The 13,881-nt window shown below is 56.7% G+C and overlaps 2 non-coding genes across 2 annotated transcripts; one reads left to right on the forward strand and one right to left on the reverse strand.

Annotated features, from left to right (window-relative positions):
- Positions 1-5,761: 5,761 nt before the first annotated feature.
- TRNAL-CAA lies at positions 5,762-5,843 on the reverse strand. The gene has a single exon. It is a non-coding gene; the product is annotated as a tRNA-Leu (tRNA).
- Positions 5,844-10,834: 4,991 nt separating this feature from the next.
- TRNAN-GUU lies at positions 10,835-10,908 on the forward strand. The gene has a single exon. It is a non-coding gene; the product is annotated as a tRNA-Asn (tRNA).
- The last annotated feature ends 2,973 nt before the right edge of the window (positions 10,909-13,881 follow it).

Raw genomic sequence — 13,881 nt, forward strand, 5'->3', positions numbered from 1 at the left:
GGTCAGGCCAGCCAGCCCTTGTAACATGGGGAAATCACCACCGGGGTCAATGGTATGGGGGCTGTGACATACAGAGAAACAGTTGTTGCGCCAAAAGAGGGCAGCAGAGCGCGCATGCGCACACACACACACACACTTTCAAATATACCCAAACACATGCATGAATCCAGACACACACACACACACTTGCTAATATAGACAAACACCCACACAAATCCAGCCAACAGCAACACAACTGCTAACAGAGGCAAACACATGCACAAATCCAGCCACATGAACACACACACTTGCACAACTAGAAACACAACACTCACAGCTGTAATCACACACACACACACACACACACCTTACAGAAAACAACACAAACACATGCAGAAATCAATCCATCCATCTATCCCCACACACACACAATCCATCCCCATTCTGTGCACACACCTTGGGTCACTGCGACACTGAATACTTCAACTGGATGGGGGGCCCAGCACCATGGCTATTCCCTGCCCCCCAGGGCTCACAGGGGGTGGATTGGGGGGGGCACAGGGGGCATGATCCAGTGCCAGCCAAGGAGGGGTTAGAGATGGGATGGGGGCCGTGGTTTCTGTACTGCCCAGTTCCTGGCACAGGCTCCTTCCAGGATTTGCATTTCTCGGTAGTTTTCACCCCATCATCACTTCCTGCCCAGCCCACTCCTGCTGTGCAAGGTGGTTGGGGCAGGGTGGGGTGGGGATGGGAAGAACCCAGGAGTCCTGGCTCCCAGCCCCACCTTTGCTAACGTACGAGACTCCACTCTAACCCCAGCGCTGGGACTGGAACCTAGGAGTCCTGACACCCATCTTCCTTTCCTCTAACCACTAGACCCCACTCCTGCCCTTTTGGGAAGCCAGGACTCCTGGGTTCTGTCCCCAACTCTGGGAGCAGAGTGGGGTCCAGTGGTTAGAGCAGGAGGAGCCAGGACTCCTGGGTTCTACTCTCAGTGCTGCTGTGTGACACTGGGCCTCAGTTTCTTCTCCCACTTTTTGGGTATGGAGCCTGTAAAGTTTCTGGGGCATGGCCTGTCTCTCGCTGTGTCTGGGCAGCCCCTGGCCCAACGGGGGCCTTGATTCTGCCTTGTCAACGGCAGCGCAGAAAGCCCTAGTGCCAAAAGAAGATGTGTGGGTGGGGGGGAAGCTTTGCAAAAATCGGTCACACCAATAGGAAACCAGCCCAAGCAGTTTGTGACTTCACTTCCCAAAATTAGACACACACACACACACACACACACACACACACACACACACACACACACACACACACACACACACACAGAATCCTACTCAAACCGCCCCCTTTGCCAATGCATCACCTCACCTCGTCCAAGGATGTCTAGGCGGGAAGCTCCATGTGGGAGCGGTGATGGACGGCACCATCAAGGCAGGTTCTAGAGATGGTCCTCCAGGTGTAGGCATCTCGGCTCCAACTGGCACTGGGCTCACACTGGGCTGTGTTCACTTCCTCTCTCTGGTGTGCGCCCCGGCTCCACAAATGCCCCCGCCCCCTGCTCTTTCCTTCTGGTACTAAAAATATCCTCTTCCTTCGCCCCAGAGAGAGACACCCACGGTGCTGCTCAGCACACAGCTTCCCCCCACCTTCCCCCATTCCCAGGAGCGTGCAGGAAGGGAGTCATGATTGGGGAGAGCCCGTGTCCCGAGGGGAGGGTATGGGGGGGCTTGTCCCCTCCTCGCAGCATGGAAGTGCCAGTAGACACCTATGGATGGTCAACCCAAGCAGGGCCAGGACGGAAATGGGAGGACTGTGCCCCCAACATGGAGAATCGGGTGCAACCTTACTTAACGGGTCAGTCTGTCCTTTCTCTGACTCTCCCATTCCAGCTTCGGCTAGCGCTTGTGGTTCATTCGTTCTTCTTCATTCCTTTCCTTCTCTAGCTTGTATGTTCTTGCTTTCGTTTTTCCCCCTCTACCTTTCACGCTCTTCCTTTCTTTCCTTCTTTTTCTAATGTTTTTTTCTCTCCCTTTATTTCTTTCTCTGCCTTTCACGTTCTTTTCACTCGCTCTCTCTCGCTGGTTATTTTTTTCACTCACTCGTTTTCCTCGCTCCTTCCAAGCCAAGCAAGTTCTCCTCGCACACAGATTTTGACAGGTTTTCCTCCTGATCAGCAAGTGGATTAAGCATGTTTTCAGTGGGGGTTTGGCATGGCAGGGAGCAGGCTGGCTGGGTGTCTCTGTGGCTGTCTGCTGGCCACGCATAGGCATGGTCCTCCCCTCCTCTGGCCGTGACCTCGGTTGCTCTGTATCTTTTAAGCCTTCCCTTGGAGCTGTCAGCACCAGCTGCCTCTGCTCTAGGTGCCCAGAGTAGGAGAGGTGCTGGGCTCCAGCCTGGGACTCTTCCGCCCTCCTGCCTAGCCCTGACTATGAAGCCTGGCCCTGGCCCTCCTTCCTTTAAATACCATGTGGGCAAGAGGAGGAGTGTGACAGCTGCAGGGACCAAAGTTGTTGGCATCAGGTGAAGCAGCGAGAAACAATCATATGATCAATCCACAGGACTCTCTAGCCAGACTGTTAAGTTCTAGGACCCCAACCTATAGCCACCAGCCCATTGAACCAGCCAGACCAAAGACCTATCTCCAGTGGGCATCAGTCACCCAGCAGGAGGGGAAAAAAAAAACTCACTCTACTTCACCCTGGGAGAAGGTAGCCAAACACATTGAGCTTCAGTGCTTTGTAGCAAAGCAACATATCTCCAAAAGGTCTCACTGAGATTTGAACTCAGATTCCAGGATTCAAAGTCCTGAGTGCTACTCATTACTCTATGGGACCTGCTGCTATTTTGTTTTCTAGATCCCTGTGACTCTCAGCTGGCTTGTTTGCACTCCACTTATTGCTTCCCACCAGCAGCTTCCTCTCGCAGGACTTTCTCTCCTCCTCCAGCAACTATAGTCCTGCACTACCGGATCCGTGGGTCCTGCCCTGAGACCCCACATTTCCCTGCTTTGTCTCCATTCCCTGCAGGCTGCAAAAATGTCAGGGGAGGCTGCTCCTCCCTTCACTCGGTGCTCCCACTCATATCGGCCAGCTGCAGCCTCATCTGGAACTCGGGCAGCTGTCTCTTGATCCGATCGTACAGTCACAGGCTGACTGGCTCCACTGACTGGATGGTCTTGTGGAAATCCCACAGGCGACGCTGCAGGACTTGGAACCACTGGTTTCTTTAATGTTGTGGTGTTTGCCCGACCACCCAACAAAGCCACCAACTCCTCCCTCACCGACTCCCACCAATCCCCCTGCACTGGGCTGTCGACGTGCTCTCCTTCACGTAAATCCGGTCAATGCGACTCCTGGCCTGGCCACGCAGAAAGGTGTATCCCCTCTCCATCTGGTGTGAGCTCGGGTCAGAGGAATAGGAGGCTACCGCCTGCCCTCCACTGGTTCCACTGTGGAGAAACACGTCCTCTAAGCCAACCTCACTACAGACCTGCGCCAGGTAGTGCTCATCATAGAAGAGTTTCCTCTGACGGTCAGGAAAACAGGACCAGCAGTCCTCAGGCCGGAGCAACAATTGAAATCCCCCGCAACACCAAACACTGTGTGGTCCAGAGGAAGGGAGCCAGTTCCTTCATAGAACTTCCCTTTTAGGCCTTAATTGGGGACCATACACACTAATAGAGCCATAACCAGTGCTGCAGAGCACAAAGCCCACCAGTAATGCCCTCCCTGGTCAGAGCTCCAGTCCTTTCTGTACTCGCACCATGAATGTGAAGAACAAGACTCCAGCCCCATCATTCTTCCCTGGCCTGGAGGACCAGAGAGATGGGCCCTTCCACCAATCACCATCAAGCTACCCTAGGGTTGTTAATGCGCATTTTATGAACACCCAGCCTGTCCCAGTCCAGCTGCTCCAAGGCAATGAACAACAAGTGCCTCCTCCTGGGCCCCCAAATCCCTGCCACCTGGCCACTTTCACAGGGCACTGCTCTCACTCAGCTGCACAGAAGAGTTTTCATCCCCTGTTCCTGCCTGTCACTGCCCAGTCAGCCCCTCTGGCACCATATCTGAAGGCCACCCTGCATCACTCTCTTCCTGCCACATTGGGTCCACCAATACCTCATGTAAGAGAGACAGCTCCCATCCTTCATTGTTAAAGATGAGGCCAGCAGCACATAGTTTTTTTTTTTTTTTTTTCTTATTCCAGAACCAAAGCTCAGGGCCTCACCTTGGGGTGCAGGCACCCCTGTGCTCCCAGAAGACAAACCACCACTGTACAAAGATGGATGAAAGAACCTGCCAAAGTCTGGGATTAAACCAGCAACCTTGAGATTTTCAGTCTAACGCTCCCCCAACTGAGCTATTTTAGCAGCTGTGTAACAGTATTTTGGCCTGTTGCTTCTCTTTCTGGGATGTTTTTGCAGCCGTTGCACACAAAAAGGACGTCATTGTGAGCGGCCCATGAAGACAAGACTCGCTTTTGCCTGCCTTGCTCAGCTTGACTTCCTGCCTCACCCCGTTCCTGCCCTAGTGCCCGGGTTGACCTGGTGGTGGAAGGGGACTGGGGGCCAGTGGCGCGGGGAGGAAGTTGAGCTGGACCCTGAGCTAGACTAGACCCTGGCGGTGAGAGTCTGGCCACCACTTGCCACCCCACCCTGTTGTCCTGGCTTCCTGCACTGGGCGTTGTTTAAGGAGGGAAGTGGGGCTTCTGCCTCCCCTCCCCGATTTTCACACCGCAGAGGAGTGTGAATAGGAAAACGAACGGCTGCTCCACACCTCCACCGGAGGAACCCGGCGCCCTTAGCTGTGGGGAGTAAGAAGTGGCTGTTGGCTGACAGGGCCTGTCCCCGAGGAGCTGGAACAGCAGCTGCCACCTCCCCCTCGGCTCCAGGCTGTGGGAAATGCTCATTGCCTGGCTGCATGGGCGGCTGCTGCTCCGTGCTCTGGAGAGCGTCTGTATTGCTCTGTCAACCCCCGTCTTCACTGAGCCGGTCTGGTAAGGTCCCAAGTGCCCCCTCCGGCCTGGCAGCTGAGAGTCTGTGCAGACATCAGCCCCCCTGCCAGCCCCACAGGCAGCAGCAGCGCCAGCCCCCCAGCACCACAGGGGCACTCAATGCACTTCCTGTGGGGAAATGGCTCCTTGGCGTCCAGCTGCTAGAGTGAGAGCCAGGAGAGAGCAGTGTCTGGCTCAGCTTGGGGGAGAGAAGAGACCTGATGAGTGCGGATCTCCCTCAGCCTCCCCCGCAAGGCTGGTCAGTTTTATTGTCACTGTGATAGTTGGTGCTTCCCTTCAGGGCCGGCCCTAGAGGAGTCTGGGACAAATCCCCCCCTTTCCTCCCCAGGCCCTGCCCCCACCCCTGTCCCATCTCTTCCCACCCTGCACCTTCCTGCCCCATTCCTCTCCCTCTCCCTCCCCCACCTCTTCCTCTCCCTGCTCCTCCCCCTCCCCCACCAGCCCCTCCTGCACCCCACTGAACAGCCGAACACTTTTTTTTTCTGTTGGTTCTGCAGCCCCATAGCTCCCATGGAGTCGCTGACTTGGCTCCTTTCACACTCTAGAGAGAGGAGCAGAACCAGGGCTATGGCTGATCTATGAGGCACCAGGTGAGTGGCAGTTGCTTCAGGTGCTCAGAGTTTGCCTGACACAGTGTGAGGTGGTGTCCCAGGGATCTCTATGAAAGGAGCAGAACAGGATTTACTTGGGGTGGGGAGAGAATTGAGAGTGTCTCAGTGGGTTGTACAGAGGTATTGCCCGGGTGAGAGACTGGCTAAAACACAGGCCTCACTGTGAGCAGGATTTGAACCTGCGCAGGGGAACCCTATTGGATTTTGACTCCAACGCCTTAACCGCTCGGGCATCACAGCTCTGAGGCCAATAATGTCTCAACACAGAGAAACTGGTAAATAATCCCAATGCCCAGGCGTGAAGTCATCTGAACTACAGAATTCCCACCGCAAACCTGGCTCCCAAAGCACAGGGGGGATTTGGGTTTGTTCTCTTTGCTTAGCCATGTGCAGTCGCACAGCAGGATGCAGCTGGTGGGACAGAGATACTGAATGCTCAAGGGTCAGACCCAGGAAGGTTGAAGCTGCATAAGCTTCTTGCCCTGCAGACAGCCTGCTCAGAGAAAGGAAACTCCCGCAGAATCCGGACTGGCTGTGTATAGCGCACTTCCACCGCATTGCCCAGCGCCCCAGCGCCAAGCCAGAGCTGTGGTCTGGGAGTGAGAGGCACAGGCAGAGCACTGACTGGGAGCTCAGGGCTGGGATAGCAGGGGCTGTGGGCTGGGAGTCAGGGGCACCAGCAGAGCATTTAATTGAACCGATTAAAATCCCAATTTTGATCATTCCTGGGACTGGACCCAGCTACGACTCTAGGGCATCACTGAAGTGTTCTTGAAATCAGGTTCCAGCTTTGTCCAGCCCCCTCCTTTTCTGAGCTGGGCTGCAGCCCCTGACGCAGCCGCCGGCCGGCCGGGGAGAGCTGGGCCCAGCAGAGGCCCCGGAGGGGACTGAGCGGCACTTGGTCAAGGGCTCTTGGTGGCGCTGAAGAGCCGAGGCTGGCCAGGGGAGTTAGCTGGGCAGGCAGGCAGGGGGAGGGGCCCAACTGGAGGGCCGGAGCCGTGTGAGCAAGTGTGGGAGCAGAGCATTGTGGGAGAGGAAGCAGGAATAATCCAGTGTATTTTCCTGTTTAGTTTGGATCAAGGACAGAGTAAGTACTCCCGGGACACAGCTACTGCTGGAGGATGCCCCCCCCCCACCAGCCGTGCGACGGAGGATGACCAAGAGAGCCCTAACGTCCACAAAATGGCTGCCCCACCCCAGACACTGTCTACCTCCAATACCACCTCGCTACAGACGCGCTCATCTGCCCCATCTGCCTGCCGCCTCGACGCTTCCCTCGCCTCGGAGGGCTCACCAGACACCTGAGGAGATGCCACGGCCTGTCCACCACCTTCAGCTGTGCCCTCTGCAGCCTGCCTTTCGAGTCCCAGAAGAAGTGCAAGACGCACCAGATGAGCTGCAAGAAGGCCCGCACAACAACAACCCCGGCCCCGGTCCCCCGCCACCCTGTGCCCCAGCCCACTGCTCCCGCGCCACAAAGAGCCAGAGCGACCCCGTCGACCGCCGACTGGGAACCCACTCCAGCCCCCGAGCTGGTGGACCAGGGCACTGCCGCCAAAACAACGACTACCACAGCGAGAAACAACGACTACCACAGCGAGAGGTAAAAGGTGTGTTGTTATGGAATGAGGTAGCAAACGTTAGTTGCAGAGGTGGTGCATGTGCCACAGAAATCGTGTGCCCCCCTTCCCCGCCCCTGCTCCCGTCCAAAAGTCCAGTATTTGCATAAACCCACCCACTGACCTGTGACTAACAATCTCGCCCTGCTAACTCTTCCAGCAAAACAGGCCAAAGAAAGTGTATGCGAGCGCTGTACCACAGCCCCGTTGCTCTTTTCGGTTCCTTCCCACAGAACTTTCGCTCCATAGCAGTCCAGTTCCTTGCTGTTGCTTGGCTAACCACTGCATGCGTGTGCTATACCGTATGCCCTGAGCTGATTCCCGGCTTTTGTGCTCAATACAGCCTTGCCCCTCCATGTCTCTGTGGCGCAATGGATCTTGCCGGTGCTGCTGATGTCCTTTCTGCTGTCGACCGAGCCCCTACCAACTGGAATCCCTTCACATCCACCCAAGTCGCCCGGAAGCTCTCTGAACTAAGGCGTCTCAGTGCCCCCTCCAAGCAAAGTGACACCGTCCCGAGAAGGGCCAGCGCTCCGCCACGCGTGACCACACGAGACCCTGCCGTTGCAGGCACCAATGCCGGCTCCTGACACACCCTGCGAGCACCAGCCACAAGGGTCACCAACGCAACTCCTCAGCCTGCCCTGCAAACCTCACCCACCGGAGGAGCGGGGACCATTCCTCAGACCACCCCGCACACTGCTACCAATGGAGGCCCCACCGCTACGACCAGATGACAGCACCAGACCCCCATCACCAGACAGACCGGCACGGCCCCAAGAGATGCCAGGCCAATCCCGACCACCAGACGATCGGACGCTCCCACAGCAACCCCTCAAATGATGGCCACACGCGGAAGTCCGGGCACCGACCCTACACCCACCGACCCGAACCAAATCACACCACCAACCAGCAATGCTACTACCCCACCGGGGCCTATGCCTCAGGAGCCAACCGAAAGATCCCCCGAGCCACAAACGAGACCACCCATCAACCAAACTACAGACACACTACCCACGCAGGCCGAGGAACACGAGGACCGGCGGTTGACGACTAGTCCAGCCACGCCCTGGCAGACCACCTGGATCGAGAAGCTCCAGGCAGCAGCCTCCTTCGAGGAATTCGATCTCCTCATTAACAGGCTCACCCATGAGCTGTCGGCAGAGACTGCCCCTAAGAGGATGCCTAACCAGGAGACCACCTGGCCTGCCTTCAGACGACCCGCCCCAAATCGCGGCACCTCCACCAGAGGAACCAGAAGAAGGAATGCCAGCCGTCGCTTCGACCCGGCAGCAGCTTCAAGGATCCAGAAGCTGTACAGATCAAACCGCCTCAAGGCTGTAAGAGAGGTCCTCGACGGTCCCCCATCATACTGCACGATCCCACCCGAGCGCCTCTACCGCTACTTCCTCGGAGTATTTGGCAGCACGCCCAGGAACGACGCGCAGCGCCCGGAGTGCCTCCGTCCGCTGCCCCGCGTCGCCAACGCAGACGGTCTAGAGGCCGACTTCACGCCCAAAGAGGTGTCGGCGCGGCTCTCCAGAATCAAAAACACCGCACCCGGAAAAGATGGCATCCCCTACGGCCTCCTCAAGAAGCGAGACCCCAGCTGCCTCGTGTCGGCGCTTCGGCCGGTCTCCCACCTCCTGGAAGAAGGCCATGACGGTCCTGATACACAAGAAGGGCGAGCGAGATGACCCCAGCAACTGGAGACCCATCTCCCTCTGCTCTATGATGTACAAGCTGTACGCCAGCTGCCTGGCAGCCAGAATCACAGAGTGGGCGACGACCGGGGGAGCCATCAGCCCGGCCCAGAAGGGCTTCATGCCGTCAGAGGGGTGCTACGAACACAACTTCTGCTCCAGACCGTCCTCCAGGCGACCAGGAGGGAGCGGAAGCAGTGCGCGATAGCGTGGCTCGACCTGGCCAACGCCTTCGGGTCCATCCCCCACCACCACATCCTCAGCACGCTACGGGAGTTCGGGATGCCGGAGACCTTCCTTCACCTGATCCGAAAACTCTACGAGGGCTGCAGCACCACCATCCGCTCGGTGGAAGGGGAGACCGCCGAGATCCCCATCCGCAGCGGCGTGAAGCAGGGCTGCCCCCTCAGCCCCATCATCTTCAACCTCGCCATGGAGCCGCTCCTGCGGGCGATCTCTGATGGCACCGACGGCTTCGACCTACATGGCGAGAGGGTGAGCGTCTTGGCCTACGCGGACGACCTGGTCCTGACCGCGGACGACCCCAAGAGGCTCCAGGGCATGCTCGACACCATCGGGAGAGCCGCGGACTGGACGGGACTCCGCTTCAATGCCAAGAAGTGCGCGTCCCTCCACGTCGACGGGAACAAGAGGGACTCGGTGCTGACGACGGAGTTCCTCGTCCAGGGCGAGCCCGTCGTCCCCCAAGCCGAGGGTCAGGCCTACCAGCACCTCAGCACGCCGACGGGCTTCCGCGTCCGGCAGACCCCCGAGGACACCATCCGGGAGATCCTGCAGGACGCCGCCAAGATCGACGCGTCCCTGCTGGCACCCTGGCAGAAAATCAACGCCCTCAACACCTTCCTGATCCCCCGCATCGCCTTTGTCCTGAGAGGGTCCGCCGTGGCAAAGGTGCCCCTCAACAAAGCGGACAACACCATCTGGAAGCTGGTGAAGAAGTGGCTGTCCCTACCACAGAACGCCAGCAACGCCCACCGGCACGGGGGCGCCAACGTCCCCCGCATGGGAGACCTCTGCGACATCGCGGTCGTCACGCATGCCTTCCGCCTCCTGACGTGCCCGGACACCATGATTAAGAACATCGCGATGACCGCCCTGCGTGATGTCGTCAAAAAGCGAATCGGCAGACCCCCCTCCGACCAAGACGTGGCCACCTTCCTGAGCAGCTCCCTGGACGGAGAATTCGCCCGGGACAGGGGCGACATCGCCTCGCTGTGGTCCCGCACCCGCAACGCCACACGCCGGCTGGGAAAGCGACTGGGCTGCCGCTGGGTATGGAGTGAGGATCGGCGGGAGCTGGGAGTCCTGGTACCATTAAGGGGTATGGGTTCCTAACGGCAGCACATGGAGGGAGGTAGAAATGGATGTTTGTTGGTCTCTCGCAGGTGCTGCTGATGTCCTTTCTGCTGTCCCTGGTGTGGAAAGACAGAGACGGTTTTGAATCTCTTCAAATTGTTGTTAGTGCTGCAGTTGCTCACCCTAAGCTTATGTCTCTTTCACGGTGTATTTTGGTCCTGAGAGGTAAAAGGTGTGTTGTTAGGGAGTGAGGTAGCAAACGTTAGTTGCAGAGGTGGTGCATGTGCCACAGAAGTCGTGTGCCCCCCCTGCCCCCGCTCCCGTCCAAGAGTCCAGTATTTGCATAAACCCACCCACTGACCTGTGACTAACAATCTCGCCCTGCTAACTCTTCCAGCAAAACAGGCCAAAGAAAGTGTATGCGAGCGCTGTACCACAGCCCCGTTGCTCCTTTCGGTTCCTTCCCACAGAACTTTCCCTCCATACCAGTCCAGTTCCTTGCTGTTGCTTGTCTATCCACTGCATGCATGTGCTATACCGTACCCTGAGCTGATGCCCGGCTTTTGTGCTCAATACAGCCTTGCCCCTCCGTGTCTCTGTGGCGCAATGGGTCAGCGCGTTCGGCTGTTAACAGAAAGGAGGGTGGTTCGAGCCCACCCAGGGACGGCGCTAAGCCTGTGCTACTGCCTTGCTTCCCCGAGGCCTGTGGGGGGAGCCTCAAAGGTCCCATTTTTCTGCCTCTTGGCCTCAGTGCTTTCAGCTGGTGGTCCAAAGAGCGGGCTGGATGCCATTCAGAAACCCATCTGCCAGCAGCCGTGCCGGAGGCTCAGGCTTAATCCTCAAAGCCGAGCACAAAAACTTTCAGCCGGGAACATTTCGCTCCCTTCCCGCCTCCGCCCAAGCGGCAAGGGAGAAGCGGAGGAGACACGCCGGCTCAAAAACGCCTCCCTCCCACTTCCCTGTACGCTGTGCAAAGCTCTTGGCCTGCCTCATGCCTCGTCAGGAAAGCACGGCCATGCGGCCCAAGCCTGAGTCACATCCGCAGCCTGGCCTGCCCCGGCTGACGGCGCGCAGAGCCACGCGAGTCAATGGCAGGTCGAGTCCAGAGCCTCGGCTCTTTCCCCTGACAGCCACACACACATCGCTGCCTAGCGCCCCCAGAGCCTCCCTCGTGCTCTCCCGCAGCAGCCGCCTGATTCATGTCACCAGGATTACTACACTTTATTACTCCTGCCCTATTAAGAAAGAGTTTGGGGATCCCACAGCAGCCAAAATCACCATTTGGCCAAGCACCCCGATCATGCAATGTGGGGTGGGTGTGACCATGCACATCAGCAACAAAAGGCCTTTACAACACATCACCAACAGATGGCAGGGTAGAGTTCATTCTGACCCTGCTTACATCCTCCCCCGAGCCAGGAATTGGTGATCCTGATAAATCACACTCCCTATTATACCAACTGACTGGTATTGAATGCTGATGTTATTGCTAGCAAAAGTAGCCACCTATCTCTGCCCTGTAGCATCCAGCTTAGCCCTTGTTAACACAGAAGTCAGTGGATTGTTCTCTGTCCATACCTGAAACTGAGCACCGGACAAGTAGTCTGGAAATTTCTCAGTGATGGCCCATTTCAAGGCCAAGAACTGCAGCTGGTGGATGGGATAGCGAGTTTCGCTATCAGACATTCTTCAGCTGGCAAAGGCTACAGATTTACATTTACCTTCCACTTCCTGGTAGGAGAGTGTTTCCAGACCCTCCAAACTGGCATCAGCATGCAGGATAAACGTTCGTTTGGGTCAGCAAGGACTAGGACTGGCACATGAATCAGGCAAATAATGATTTCCTGTAAAGCCCTGTCACATCTCTCATCCCACCATGTCCCCAATGGAGAGGAGAGGAGCCCCTCCCCTGTCCCAGGCCAGGCACACCAGATCTGTGTGGGGAGATGTCCATGATCCAGCCCAGGCGTGCTGGTGCTGCTGGGGAGAGAAGATCCTTCCTCAGCCCAAGCGCACCAGAGTTGATGTTGCAGTGGGGGAGAGATATCTCTCATCTGGTTTTTAAATGCTCTGATGAGAGGGAGCAGGAGGAAGATTTTTCTTCTCCTTGCATTTCAAACCCTTCACACCCTCTCCCCCAACCACTTTTTACTCTAGCCTGATCTCTCTCTCATGTCTCCAGGGCCGTTCTTAGTTATAGGCAGCTGCCTAGGGCACCACTAGGTCTGGGGACACTGCTCTGCTGGGAGCCTGGACAGATGGGAAGCAGTGGAGCATGTAAGAGCAGGGCTGCTGGGTCCTAGAGAGAGCCGAATGCAGCACAGTCTGAGGAAGGGGATTGTCTGCTGGGGTCTCTGGGAAGGGGAGAGGGGAGGGGTTGGGGAAGGAGCTCACCTGTGAGTGTGACTCTTTCCCCCCCTGGCTGAGGTGAGGTGAGACAGGCTCTGAGGCTCTGGAACCAGTATCCTTTGTTGTCCCCCATAACATCCATTCTTCTCCCACCCTGCCCCATGGAGCACCCCCTCCTTTCTCCCTCCTCCTCAGGAGCATCCCTCTCTCTCCCCTCCCTCCCCTCCGTCAGGGCTGGGTTGGGTGAGGTGCTGGGGGATAGGTGTGGGGAGGAGGCTTACTGGCTGCCTGCTGAGGAATGACAGTGAAAGTAACTCACTTCCTCGGCAGTGAGCCAGGATTGGAATGTCACACGGGGCTGGGCTGGGGTTAGCCAGATGTGTGAAAAATCAAGACAGGGGGTTGGGGTAGGGTGAGCAGATATCCCTATTTTATAGGGCCAGTCCCAATTTTGGGGTCTTTTTCTTATATAGGCTCCTTTTACCCCCCACTCCCGTCCTGATTTTTCACACTTGCTGTCTGGTCACTCTAGGTGGGGGTAATTGGTGCCTATATAAGACAAAGCCCCAAATATCGAGACTGGCCCTATAAAATCAGGACATCTGGATCTGGTCACCCTAGCTGGGGAGCGCCTCTCCCCCGGGCTGGCAGCTGCCACCGATCCATCTCATCCCAGGGGAGCTGCACAGGGCAGGATGAGCTGCTGTGGCTCCATGGGTGACCTGTCCCTGAGATCAGATGCTGTGCTAACTTCACCATGGTCCGTAAGGCTGGTGGTGGTGCCCATTGGCGTGTGATTGGACCTGAGGGTTTGCTGCTGCTGTTGCTATTCTGCACCCCAAGAGGTGGATTTTGGGGTCTACTACTGCAGCTGTTGGACCAGCAGGCTGGGGGTGAGCCAAGCATGAAAGCAGTGCTGTGTTGCCATTTAGATTGTCATTTAACAACTTTGTTTGCCAAAAATTCTTGCTAACAATCCTGAATCCAATTTCAATATTTTTTTTTAAAAAAAATCAATATCTTAGCCAAAAACAGAAAATTAAGTTGTTGACAATTATTAGTGACAGGTTTGGTTTGAAGCAGGGAGTGGGCCAGTTTTCATCAGAGAAACAAAAAATGTCGACTGACTTTCCTATAGCCTGTTACTCCTGATAAGAGCCCTCCAACAACTGTAATATGCTCATCTCCTTACTAGTGTATAGAGCAGGGGTCGGTAACCTATGGCACACGTCCCAAAGGTGGCAGGTGAGCTGATTTTTGATGGTACGCAGCGGCAGGCTGAGTGGCTCA

The sequence above is a fragment of the Mauremys reevesii genome, linkage group 23, assembly GCF_016161935.1.
Source record: "Mauremys reevesii isolate NIE-2019 linkage group 23, ASM1616193v1, whole genome shotgun sequence".
Lineage (NCBI taxonomy): Eukaryota > Metazoa > Chordata > Testudines > Geoemydidae > Mauremys > Mauremys reevesii.